Genomic DNA, 13,116 nt, shown 5'->3' on the forward strand with positions numbered 1-13,116 from the left:
CCTTTACCCAGCTCTTGCTAATGTTAACATTTTATAGTTTTATATTTTAAGTGTTTATGAGTCTATGGTTTAGATGTTACTACTTTCTTATTTAATTAGGAAAAATCATAAATAATGAATTTTCTGTTCAAAACGTCACATGCTTGTTTACACTTTAAGACTATATCCCATTATGGTGTAAATATTATAGCTGAAGAGTTACTGGCAAGAGAAAGCAGTCAAGAGAGGGGGGAAAGGAAAAGGATTTTAGAGTTGGGGAGATTGAGGTTCAAATCTTGATTGCCCCATTTGACTCCCAGTGTGTTACTTACCCTCTTGAGACTAAATTTTATAGAATATAGAGTGAGGATGGCTTCCCTGGTGGCTCAGGTTGTAAGGAATCTACCTCCAATACAGGAGACGTGAGTTTGATCCCTGGTTTGGGAAGATTCCCTGGAGAAGGAAATGGCAACCCACTCCAGTATTGTTGCCTGGGAAGTCCCAAGGACAGAGGAGCCCAGCAGGCTACAGTCTAAGGGGTTACAAGAGTTGGACATGCCTTAGTGACTAAACCACCACCAGAATGAGGGTTCAGTTCAGTTCAGTTGCTCAGTCATGTCCGACTTTTTGCAACCCGATGAATTGCAGCACGCCAGACCACCCTGTCCATCACCAACTCCCAGAGTTCACTCAAACTCATGTCCATCCAGTCGGTGATGCCATCCAGCCTTCTCATCCTCTGTTGTCCCCTTCTCCTCCTGTCCCTAATCCCTCCCAGCATCAGAGTCTTTTCCAATGAGTCAACTCTTCGCATGAGGTGGCCAAAGTAGTGGAGTTTCAGCTTTAGCATCAGTCCTTGCAAAGAACACCCAGGACTGATCTCCTTAAGAATGGACTGGTTGGATCTCCTTGCAGTCCAAGGGACTCTCAAGAGTCTTCTCCAACACCACAGTTCAAAAGCATCAATTCTTCAGTGCTCAGCTTTCTTCACAGTCCAACTCTCACATCCATACATGACCACTGGAAAAACCATAACCTTGACTAGATGGACCTTTGTTGGCAAAGTAATGTCTCTGCTTTTGAATATGCTATCTAGGTTGGTCATAACTTTCCTTCCAAGGAGTAAGTGTCTTTTAATTTCATGGCTGCAATCACCATCTGCAGTGATTTTGGAGCCCCCCAAAATAAAGTCTGACACTGTTTCCACTGTTTCCCCATCTATTTCCCAAGATGTGAGGGTATCAGTTATTAATTGTGGGAACTAAATAGAGTTTATTTAACTTATGAGTTGGTTCGTGGCCTTTTTGCTATCAGATCTGCTCTTTGTCTCCCACTCCCCTTCTCTGCATGGCAGAGGATTCAACCCCTGCTGGCTGATTTGACAGCTCCCATTCTGGCCAGTGTGAGGCACTGTTAGGAGAGTCTACAGCTATGTTGTTTGCTTTGTGGCTCCAGCTTCTGCAAGACGAGCCCTCTATGGTTCTAGCTCTTCTGTGACTCTGGCCCTTGGGTTCTGGTAACACCACTTCCTCCTTTTCTGGGAGTGGAATAACTGCCTACTGTGCTAATCTCTGTGTTGCCTCATTGTTCGCTCTTGGTTTCTCAACTCTTCCAGCACTTGTATATATGAAGTCCCGTGTTAAATTCCCTCTCTTTTGGACACTTGAAGTCTTTCCTATTTTTCCCCTCAGTGGACTTTTATTGATTCAATCCATTTCAACAATCTAACTGTGAACAACAATCAACTTCAACTAAGTTGAAGAACAATGGTCAGGAGAAATCAGGCAGTTCAACTAGTGGTAACTGCTACTGATTGAGATAGGCCTTGAAAGAGGAGCTGGCTTTTGGGAAAAAGCTATAGGTTTGGTGTAGAGCATGTCAAAGAAGCAACTTCATAATTTCACTCATAGGAATATGAGGGAGAAAGGGAAAGGGAAGAAGTTCAGAGGGAAGAGAGGAGAGCAGTGAATGGCTCAGAAGGGAAAGAACTCTGGTGCCTTGAGCACCCTGGACCCATCTCTCCAACTTCATTGACTCCAGCCCTGTCACTCCAACCTTTCTGGGGAGTAGAATAGGAGGGTGTCTGCTCAGAACCCATTCTTTGCCAGCTGGGCTGCAGCTCCTCACCAAAGGGACTGAGATAAGCAGGCTGTTCCTCTTGCTTGTGTAGCATTTGTGAGAAGAGTGCTGTGGGAGGAGATAAAAATTGACTTCCAAATGGCCTGCAGGAATTAAGAGGCATTTTTGGGACCAGCTTTTACATCCAGACTTAATAAACAAAAAACAACAGACACTTGAAGTTTTAATTTCCTCATGGGTTAAGATAGTTCACGGTGGGGATGGTCAGCATTGCTACAGCAGGCTGGAATCCACTTCCTCACTGTGTTGGGACACTATGGAAAATGGTCTCTGAGGGACAGAAACAAGCTCGTGTCTTCAGCAACAACGTCTAGATATATTAAGAAATGACCTCAGATGGAAAACAAACATAAAATCATCCTGGCAAATCAGAGTCAGCACATTATGTGGCATTCATGATGTGTTTTATTTGTGTGTGTTGGAAAAGAGAAGAGTCTAATAAATGAAGACAAACAGGAAGTCCTTCCCAAACTGTCTTCCCAGCTACTTTTCAGTCACGTTGTGTAGGTCGAAGGTTCTGGGAAGAAACAGTTAGTGCTCTGACCTGCCTTCTGCAACTATAATGTTTCCTGTTTTGTAGGAACTAGGGACTGAAAAATGCACAAACCAGTGAATTTAAACTCTTAAACTCATAACATTCATGAACCTCAAGAACTACTGGTTGAAGCCTCTGTATGTGTGTGTGTGTGTGTGAGAGAGAGAGAGAGAGAGGAAGAGAGAGATTCCAGATGTCCTTGGAATGTCATATTATATGTAACTTCCAGATAACCTCCAGTTAATTAAATAATTGATTCCATTGAATTGAATGTTAAATGCATCAATATTCTATAATTTCCCAAACTAATCTTTTGTTTTCTATGGTCTTTTCCAATTCTGAGTGAATTAGATTTGGCTGGAGAAAACTATTTATGATATGTCCTCTAAAATATAGTAAGATGGAGCATGGTTTTCCAAGTTTTTTATTCACAACATAAATAATATAAAATTTAGTCAACTGCCGACCTCAGGGAGCAAGCAGATTTCTTGATAAGAGTTGTATAGCCACTTTTACATTTCTTCCTTTCCGTTTTAATAAATGATGAAAGCTCCAGTGTTGTCATAAGATCACATTTATTTATAGTGATAAGGATGAAGCTAATACTTGTTTCATTACTGTGATCAGCAGTCACACAAACACAATGGAACCTGACATGCTGTCAGCCTCTGCTCATTACAGCTTTCCAACCAACCTCCAAGCTCATGGCTGGAAGTCAAATGGGATGCGCTAATTCCAAGTAGGAAAGAAAAATAATTGGCTTTGGAGAGAAAGGGACTATTAAAATTTCCATATGAAATTTCCACCACTTCTTGGCTCTGGATGGAGTGGTAGTTACACTAAGATGTCTCTGCTGAAATTTTAAAATTAGAAGTGTTCACAGAAATGGAGAAAACTATTACAGACAATACCACTTCAGTAACATTTTCCTGTCTTCATGTTGCTTATCTCATTACTAATTAAAAACAAAATAACTAGAAAAATTCTACAACAAAACTTTTCATCAGAGAAGTCTTTGGGTTAAGGCAGTTTTTCCTATCCTTACAAAATCGAAGTGTTTTTCCCACCCTCAAAGGGATGGATTCATTTTTTTTTAAATTGCTGTAGACATCAGGCAGAGTGTAACACTTTGTATGAAAAATCAAGGTGGACAGAGGCAACTTTTTTGGCCATCTGGCTTTTAGAGACAAAAACTTTGGAGTCCAACAGACCCAGGCTTAAATGCTCAATAGTCTCTGCTTGGCCTTGGCTTGATCTCCTGTCATCTCTGCTGTGTGATCTTGGACAGGTAACTTCATCTGTCTAAGCCTCCATTTTTCCACCTGCAAAAGAGAGATAAGGAAACCTCTGCAAAGACCTGCTGTGAGGGAAAAATAAAGTGATAGTGTGCAAAGAACTTACATGACAGAGAGCCTGGCACATAGTAAGATTCAAACCTTAGTAGCTGTTAATGTTTTTAAAAGCTTTTATGCTGTCTGTCTGCTTTTGTGACTATGAGCATTTGGCAGTCTGCTTTCTGCATTACTAAATGTTGTCATCGCAGAGTAGACCCTGAGTGATGGTTGAAGCCTCACAGATAAGACAGAATGGTGTAATTGTTGGGTGTTGCTCTCATCTGGACTTGAGTACACTGCATTCAACCTTGTACTGCTTTAGCAGCAACAGCAAAAAATAAGCTCAGTTTCATTCATTGCTACCCACTATCCTTAATTTTGACTTTTTGAATAAAACAACATTTTGTGCTTGAGAATATGACACACTCAGATCTACTGAGTAAGGCTGCACCTGGCTTGTGTGGGTGCCTTGGTGAAACCCAGGGTGCTTTGCTTTTCATTATATTTTTAATAATACTTAGCAAGTAGCAGAATTAAACTTGAGAGTCATTCTAACAACTACTTTTCTTAATGGAGATGAGCTTCTTTATCTCCTACTGGTTAATACCTTGTGGTGCTAAATTAGGATCCTTGATGTGATTGTATTCCTCACGAACATTATTAAGAACTCATTTTGCAATGGAGAGACTTGTAATTCAAGCAGTCAGGAGAGCAAGGTGTTCCAGGCTTTTGATGGCTTTAGGTTAAAGGAGAGAATGAGCTGGTTGGGAATATGGCTGGAACATGCTTCCTAGCTTGGGGAGAGATAGGGAGGAAACTGTCATTTATTTACTGAGTACTAGAAGCTTTGTATACATATTGCCTAGTGTACATTTGTATGCATTTAGTATCTTTAAGGCAGGTATCATCATGCCCCATTTAGGCTCAGACAGATGATTTCTTCAAGATTACGTGGTGAATAGAAAAGCAGTTTTAAAAGGAGAAGAAAATAACAGTTTTGACTGCATAGAGTATTCTGTGAAAATCCATCAAGATGTATATTTAGAATTCATGCACTTTTCTGTGTATATGCTATACTGCAATAAAAGTTACTTATCAAACAAACAAAAAAAATAGGTCTGCCTGGCTCAAAGTCTATGCCTGTTTCTCTCTATTGTGCTGCCTCCCAAGAAGCATATGATGGATGGAACTCGATGGAATTTCCTCCATCAGTCACAGCCGGTGTAATCAGGAATAGTGCTACTTTTATTAACCAGAACTGGCTTTGAAAGACTTGGACATTTCCAAGGAAAAAGGCGCTCAGCGCAGTGCAGTTTCTTAACACTGAGGATGTATATTTGCATATGACAAGAATTCTGAAATGCTGTTCTGAAAATGCATTGAGCTTGTTGCAGTGTTATTCATAATCATGAAAAATCAAGGGAAAAAAACCCCAAAATACTTGTCAAAGAGGTATTTAAATAAATATTATGTGGTTTAAAAAACTGCTTATTTTGAATGATTTTTATGGTATGTTGTGGAAAGAAAAATGGTAATGAAACCACATATATAGTAGGGTGGCATTTTTGTGATTTTTTTTGTTTACATGTTTGCATAAATATGTGTCTAGAAAGATAGTTGCTAAAATATTAATAGTGATATCTTTATAATTTGTGATATTCATTGAATTTTACTTTCTTTTCTATGCCTTTCCATAGTTTGACATTGTTTTCCTGTAATTCTACTAACAAATTTTGCTTTATTATTAATTAAAAAAATGCCTTTAGGCAGAGACTGCATCCTGAATTAAGTATATTCCTTTTCAAGCTATCTACTGTGAAGGAGGAAACACTCATTTTACCATATGAGTTCTGACACATTTAAGCAATGTAATCTTGTAGTCAAACCACAGGGGAGCACTTCAGAAATAAAATGAACCATTTTGTAAACTTAAGCACATTCAGTTACCAAATTGGCCTCTTTAAGTATTTAAAAATTATTTTAAGGAAATAGTTTAAAATATTAAAAGTTAAATATCTTAATTATACTCTGTATAAGCGGATGGTCTACATTTCTGTACCAGATGTCCTAACAATCTGAAAAAATGGTTGTTTTACTACCCCAATATATTTTTTTGTATGGCTCACTTAAAAAAATTCTCTATTCTCTTTAGTTTTAGTATGTAACATGAAAATATCTCCTACCATATTAATAAAAAAGAAATGTCACCACCATCAGTGATTCCTAGCCTCCAAATGTGAATGAGGGCTCCCCATACTGTGATCCAGTGGCTGCTGCCACCCGCCACAGTGACTGCTGAGGAGCTGGGGGCATGCGAGAAGCAAGGTGAACAAGGAAACAAGATTGGCCCAGATAGCTGAGGTGCATATGAAAGGAATAAATTCAGTGAGCCCAGAGGCTTGCATCTTCCCGTACAGAGAACGCTCAATTCCTTAACTTGATACCTGATCTTTGATGTTCAGACTGCCTGCGCTCTTTGTTGCAAACTTGTATAAAGCCCAACTTCCCCTTCTGCCTCCTTGGAACGGTTTGCTCAGAGCTACTGAGATGCTGTTTCCTGGGCTCAGAGTCCTAAACTCAGAGTCCCACCAAATAAAATAACTGTACTTTCAGGTTGTGACTATATTTTTCAGTTGACAAATTCAATGACTGAGACATGTGATTGCTTTATTTTGCTTTATTCCATTCAATTTCATTCAAGTAACTTTATTCCTTCTATCAGGCTAACTAAAGACAGGATTAAAATCATACGAATTACATACTCATGCAAAAACAGATGATAGAGCAGGACATGACTTTAAAAAATCTTTTTCTTGAAGATTTTCGAGGACTAATATAACAGAATCCTGAGTATACTAATATGTACATTTCATCACCTGTAACCTCCAACACCAATTAATTGTGAGCTCTAGCTCAGTTCTTCCAATTACTACTACTGAACAATCTGAACAGCATTTCTCCCTTTTGGATAAGCAGGTCTCCGATTTGGAATGCTGTCCCCAACAGTTACCTGAATTTAGCCAGCTCAAACCTGAGACCAGCTCAAGCCTTCTGGGCACAGCAAGGTCTCTCCTTTGAATATATTAACTATGAAAATGGACAATGTAGCCTAACAAAATTTTTTTCTGTTGAGAATTGATATGTATGAAAAGACAGAATGTGTGAAAAGAAAACCTGAAGTTTGTATTTAACAAATCTCATTTGTTAAAAAGAATGTATGAAGAATCAAGATTTTTTTCTGGAAAACCTAGCTGTTTATTTTGTGTATAATACCAGTAAAATTGATTTTTATTTGTATGTTTTACGTATTATGAGGTGGGAAAAGTCTTTAGATTAACCATGTCTGACAGATATATGTTCTTTTCCAAAGCAAGGCACTGTGTTTGGGAAGAAAGGTGTAGTTTGCTTACCAGAGAAAGAAAAGACCCAAAGGGCCTGGGTACATAGTTGGAAGAAAGTTTTAGCTTTGAGAGAGGAAACATTGAGAGAGGACATGGAGAACGGGGTTGGAGCCAGTGAAATGTCTTTCAGTGACTATCCCTGCCTTTTTGGCCCAGCATGTATACACTCAGGATCTAAAGTAAGTCGCAAAGTTTATTTATGTGTGATTTTGGAGGAAATTGGGACTGGTTATGTTTTGCATGCAGAGACCTTCCGCAATAGATAAAACTCAGGCAGGATAAAAAGAGGTGTAAGGGTATTCATGTTGCAAGAGCTCCAAAAATGTGTATGGTCAGGGGAGCTGTGGTCTGTTATAATCTGTAGAAATGGTTTGGGCCATGCTAAAGGCTAAAGAGTTTTGCCAAGAGAATGCACTGGTCATAGCAAACACCCTCTTCCTACAACATAAGAGAAGACTCTACACATGGACATCACCAGATGGTCAACACCGAAATCAGACTGATTATATTCTTTAGAGCCAAAGATGGAGAAGCTCTATACAGTCAGCAAAAACAAGACCAAGAGCTGACTGTGGCTCAGATAATGAGCTCCTTATTGCCAAACTCAGACTTAAATTGAAGAAAGTAGGAAAAACCACTAGACCATTCAGGCATGACCTAAATCAAATCACTTATGATTATACAGTAGAAGTGAGAAATAGATTTAAGGGCCTAGATCTGATAGAGTGCCTGATGAACTATGGACGGAGGTTCGTGACATTGTACATGAGACAGAGATCAAGACCATCCCCATGGAAAAGAAATGCAAACAAGCAAAATGGCTGTCTGGGGAGGCCTTACACATAGCTGTGAAAAGAAGAGAAGTGAAAAGCAAAGGAGAAAAGGAAAGATATAAGCATCTGAATGCAGAGTTCCAAAGAATAGCAAGAAGAGATAAGAAAGCCTTCCTCAGCGATCAATGCAAAGAAATAGAGGAAAACTACAGAATGGGAAAGACTAGAGATCGCTTCAAGAAAATTAGAGATACCAAGGGACCATTTCATGCAAAGATGGGCTTGATAAAGGACAGAAATGGTATGGACCTAACAGAAGCAGAAGATATTAAGAGGTGGCAAGAATACACAGAAGAACTATACAAAAAAGATCTTCGTGATCAAGATAATCATGATGGTGTGATCACTCACCTAGATCCAGACATCCTGGAATGTGAAGTCAAGGGGCCTTAGAAAGCATCACTACAAACAAGCTAGAGGAGGTGATGGAATTCCAGTTGAGCTGTTTCAAATTCTGAAAGATGACGTTGTGAAAGTGCTGCACTCAATATGCCAGCAAATATGGAAAACTCAGCAGTGGCCACAGGACTGGAAAAGGTCAGTTTTCATTCCAATCCCAAAGAAAGGCAATGCCAAAGAACATTCAAACTACTGCACAATGGCACTCATCTCACACGCTAGTAAAGTAATGCTCAAAATTCTCCAAGCCAGGCTTCAGCAATACGTGAACTGTGAACTTCCTGATGTTCAAGCTGGTTTTAGAAAAGGTAGAGGAACCAGAGATCAAATTGCCAACATCTGCTGGATCATGGAAAAAGCAAGAGAGTTCCAGAAAAACATCTATTTCTGCTTTACTGACTATGCCAAAGCCTTTGACTGTGTGGATCACAATAAACTGTGGAAAATTCTGAAAGAGATGGGAATACCAGACCACTTGATCTGCCTCTTGAGAAACCTATATGCAGGTCAGGAAGCAACAGTTAGAACTGGACATGGAACAACGGACTGGTTCCAAATAGGAAAAGGAGTACGTCAAGGCTGTATATTGTCACCCTGCTTATTTAACTTATATGCAGAGTACATCATGAGAAACGCTGGACTGGAAGGAGCACAAGCTGGAATCAAGATTGCTGGGAAAAATATCAATAACCTCAGATATGAAGATGACACCACCCCTGTGGCAGAAAGTGAAGAGGAACTAAAAAGCCTCTTGAGGAAAGTGAAAGAGGAGATTGAAAATGTTGGCTTAAAGCTCAACATTCAGAAAACTAAGATCATGGCATCCAGTTCCATCACTTCATGGGACATAGATGGGGAAACAGTGGAAACAGTGGCAGACTTTATTTTTTTGGGCTCCAAAATCACTGCAGATGGTGACTGCAGCCATGAAATTAAAAGACACTTACTCCTTGGAAGGAAAGTTATGACCAACCTAGATAGCATATTCAAAAGCAGAGACATTACTTTGCCAACAAAAGTCCAGCTAGTCAAGGCTATGGTTTTTCCAGTGGTCATGTATGGATGTGAGAGTTGGACTGTGAAGAAAGCTGAGCGCCGAAGAATTGATGCTTTTGAACTGTGGTGTTGGAGAAGACTCTTGAGAGTCCCTTGGACTGCAAGGAGATCCAACCAGTCCATTCTAAAGGAGATCAGTCCTGGGTGTTCATTAGAAGGACTGATGCTAAAGCTGAAACTCCAATACTTTGGCCACCTCATGCAAAGAATTGACTCACTGGAAAAGACTCTGATACTGGGAGGGATTGGGGGCAGGAGGAGAAGGGGATGACAGAGGATGAGTTGGCTGGATGGCGTCACCGACTCGATAGATGTGAGTTTGAGTGAACTCCGGGAGTTGGTGATGGACAGGGATGCCTGGCGTGCTGCGCTTCATAGGGTCGCAAATAGTCAGACACGACTGAGCGGCTGAACTGAACTGAACCCCAATATGTGAAAGTTTAGCAGGACTGGGCAAGGGTGTCTGGCTACATGTAACATTACCAGCAGGAGATGTGCCCTCTCCACGTACAAGTGCAGGAGTGATTTGCAGCTGACAGCTGACAGCTCACATGCTTCTAATATCCTACTGGATTTTAGTCCTTTAAAAAAAGACCATTAGTCAGCTTTTCTCACCTCTGTTTCCTTAAAAGTAAAGAAATCAGAAGTTACCTTTCCACTTAAAATGCATAGAAGTAAAGCCTTTGATGGTCTGTCTATTCATGTCTTCACAACAGAAAAATTTAGTTACTTTGAACAACTAAGGTAAGGGCAATCACCATACTTTGGGAACCAAGAATGTAGTAGAAAGAATGCAAATTTGAAACCAGATACACCTGGGTTCTAATCCTATTTGTTATCTGGGAAGCTTTGTTGTTCAGTTGCTAAGTCTTGTCCGACTTAGTCGCCATGCTTAGTCGCTCAGTTATGTCTGACTCTTTGTGACCCCATGGACTGTAGGCTGCGAGGCTCCTCTGTCCATGGGGATTCTCCAGGCAAGCATACAGCAGTGGGTTGCCATGCCCTCCTGCAGGGGATCTTCCCAACCCAGGGATAGAACCCGGACCTCCCACATTGCAAGTGGATTCTTTACCATCTGAGGTACCAGGGAAGCCCATGAATGCTGGAGTGGGTAGCCTATCCCTTCTCCAGGGAAACTTCCTAACCCAGGAATCGAAGCAGGATCTCCTGCATTGTAGGCAGATTCTTTACTGGCTTAGATACTAGGGAAGCCCATTTGTTATCTGGGAAGCTTTGTTATTGTTCAGTTGCTAAGTCATGTCCAATTCTTTGTGACCCCATGGACTGCAGCATGCCAGTTTCTCTGTCCTTCACCATCTCCTAGAGTTTGCTAAAACTCATGTCCATTGAGTCAATGGTGCTATTCAACCATCTCATTCTCTGTCACTCCCTTCTCCTCCTGTCTTCAATCTTTCCTAGCATGAAAGTCTTTTCCAATGAGTTGGCTGTTTGCATCAGGTGGCCAAAGTATTGGAGCTTCAGCTTGGCATCAGTCCTTCCAGTGAATATTCAGAGTTGATTTCCTTTAGGACTGACTTGTTTGATCTCCTTGCTCTCCAAGGAGACTCTCAGGAGTCTTCTCCAACACCACAACTTGAAAGCATCAGTGCTTCAGTGCTCAGCATTCTTTATAGTTTTTAGTAGCCCTTAGCTGTATTCTCTTCTTTCTCTTTTTATAATTTTCTTGTGCATACTAAAATAAGTTTTTGCATACATTATGCATAAATATATGTATATGTATTTTGCTTGTACAGTATAAGCTACCATGTTTAAACATGTAATACAGATGGAAACTGAGAAGGAGACAGCAGAAACAAAAGGAAGAGAGTAGGCCGATAAGAGGGTAGGGAGGGGTGAGCAGTCAGCAAAGTAATAACTTGGCTGGAATAGCCGCATCTTAGTAAAACACATCATCTGAATTCAACTCAAGAATACAAAGTGAATCTATTAAAACAAGCTGTTAACTGTGTGAGAAGAGAAAGGTCACTTGGATGCATGAGTTTGATAGCATTGATTAATCTGCATGCTTTGTCTGAATCATTACTGTCAAGATTCTGTAAGTTTAGATACTGAAGAGAAGCAAATAACGTTGAAATGGAGAAACCAATCATTTGAGAGCTGTTTCCCATGTCAGTTGAGGATAAAATCACTGCTACCTGCTCTCCTTACATACGTGACTAATGTGATAATTGTAAATTGAGTTGAGTCCCAAGAAAGAAATATGGTCATCTCATTAAACATGGGTACTTTTTTCCATAGCCTTCTCTGGTGGCTCAGATTGTAAAGCATCTGCCTACAATGCATGAGACCCAGGTTCAATCCCTGGGTCGGAAAGATCTCCAGAAGGAGGAAATGGCAACCCACTCCAGTGTTCTTGCCTGGAAAAATCCCATGGACAGAGGAGCCTGGTAGGCTACAGTCCATGGTGTCACAAAGAGTCAGACACGACTTCACTTTCACTTTGTTCCATAGTTTCTCATGAAGTAGTATTTTTTTTTCCTCATGATATGAGAAAAAAAGAAAAGCCAGTTTGAATGCAAAAATTCAATGATTATGTAGAAAGTATATATTATATGGAGATAGTAGTCCCATGGAATTGAACTCCAGGAATAGCTGTTAAAGAGAAAGAACCCCAGGCATCAAATGCCTGGATTCAAATCTTGCTTCTACCTCTTAGGCAGGGCCCTTAGTACAGTGCCTGCAGTATAGTAAATGCCTAGTAAGCTAATAATAATAATCATAGCATACAGCTATGGCTTCCCTGGTGGTCCAGTGATAAACTGTCCACCTGCCAATGCAGGAGATGTGAGTTCGGTCCCTGGGTGAGGACGATCCCTTGGAGAAGGAAATGGCAACCTACCCAAATATTCTAACCTGGAAAATCCCATGGACAGAGGAGCCTGGTGGACTACAGTCCATGGGGTCACAAAAGAGTTGGAGATGACTTAGCAACTAAACAACAACAAAGGAACTTCTACAAGCTTTTATTTAGTATTTATTGAGTGACTACAACATGCCAGGCATGGTCCTAGGTACGAGGGACATCTACTCTCAGGGAGCTCTGGGAGACAGGCAATGAACTTGAGAATAAGGAGTTACTATAATAATATTAGATACTAAAGACAGAGCAATGAGCAAAACAAAAACAAAAGCCTTATCTTTGTGAGCTCCCATTACAGTATCTTATATTTGTTTGTTCATGTTATTCTGGCTCATTACAGCTAGTTTGTAATTTAGATTTCCTGACTAGAGTTTTCTGCTTTAACCAGCAGACTGAATTCCTTAATTCAATGATTTAGAAGTTAGTTTGCAACTTAAAATTTGTCCATTTTATCCTCTTTTGGATGTTAATAGATTTTGTCCATATTACAATGTAAATAACAATGAACTTTCTGTGTGTTTACTCTCTATTTGATGACTTAGCCACAATTTAAGACATA

The 13,116-nt window shown here is 40.2% G+C and overlaps 1 protein-coding gene and 1 long non-coding RNA gene across 6 annotated transcripts in view; one reads left to right on the plus strand and one right to left on the minus strand.

Moving 5' to 3' along the window:
• The window catches only part of PLCL1 (phospholipase C like 1 (inactive)), a 368,258-nt gene that overhangs the window by 253,463 nt on the left and 101,679 nt on the right, over positions 1-13,116 (plus strand). The window lies entirely within an intron of this gene.
• Positions 2,922-13,116, minus strand: part of LOC132343174 (uncharacterized) — a 44,050-nt gene continuing 33,855 nt past the window's right edge. The window contains exon 3 of the long non-coding RNA XR_009491871.1: positions 2,922-3,975. This is a non-coding gene — a long non-coding RNA (uncharacterized lncRNA). The remainder of the gene's footprint in view (positions 3,976-13,116) is intronic.

The sequence above is a fragment of the Bos taurus genome, chromosome 2, assembly GCF_002263795.3.
Source record: "Bos taurus isolate L1 Dominette 01449 registration number 42190680 breed Hereford chromosome 2, ARS-UCD2.0, whole genome shotgun sequence".
Taxonomy (NCBI): domain Eukaryota; kingdom Metazoa; phylum Chordata; class Mammalia; order Artiodactyla; family Bovidae; genus Bos; species Bos taurus.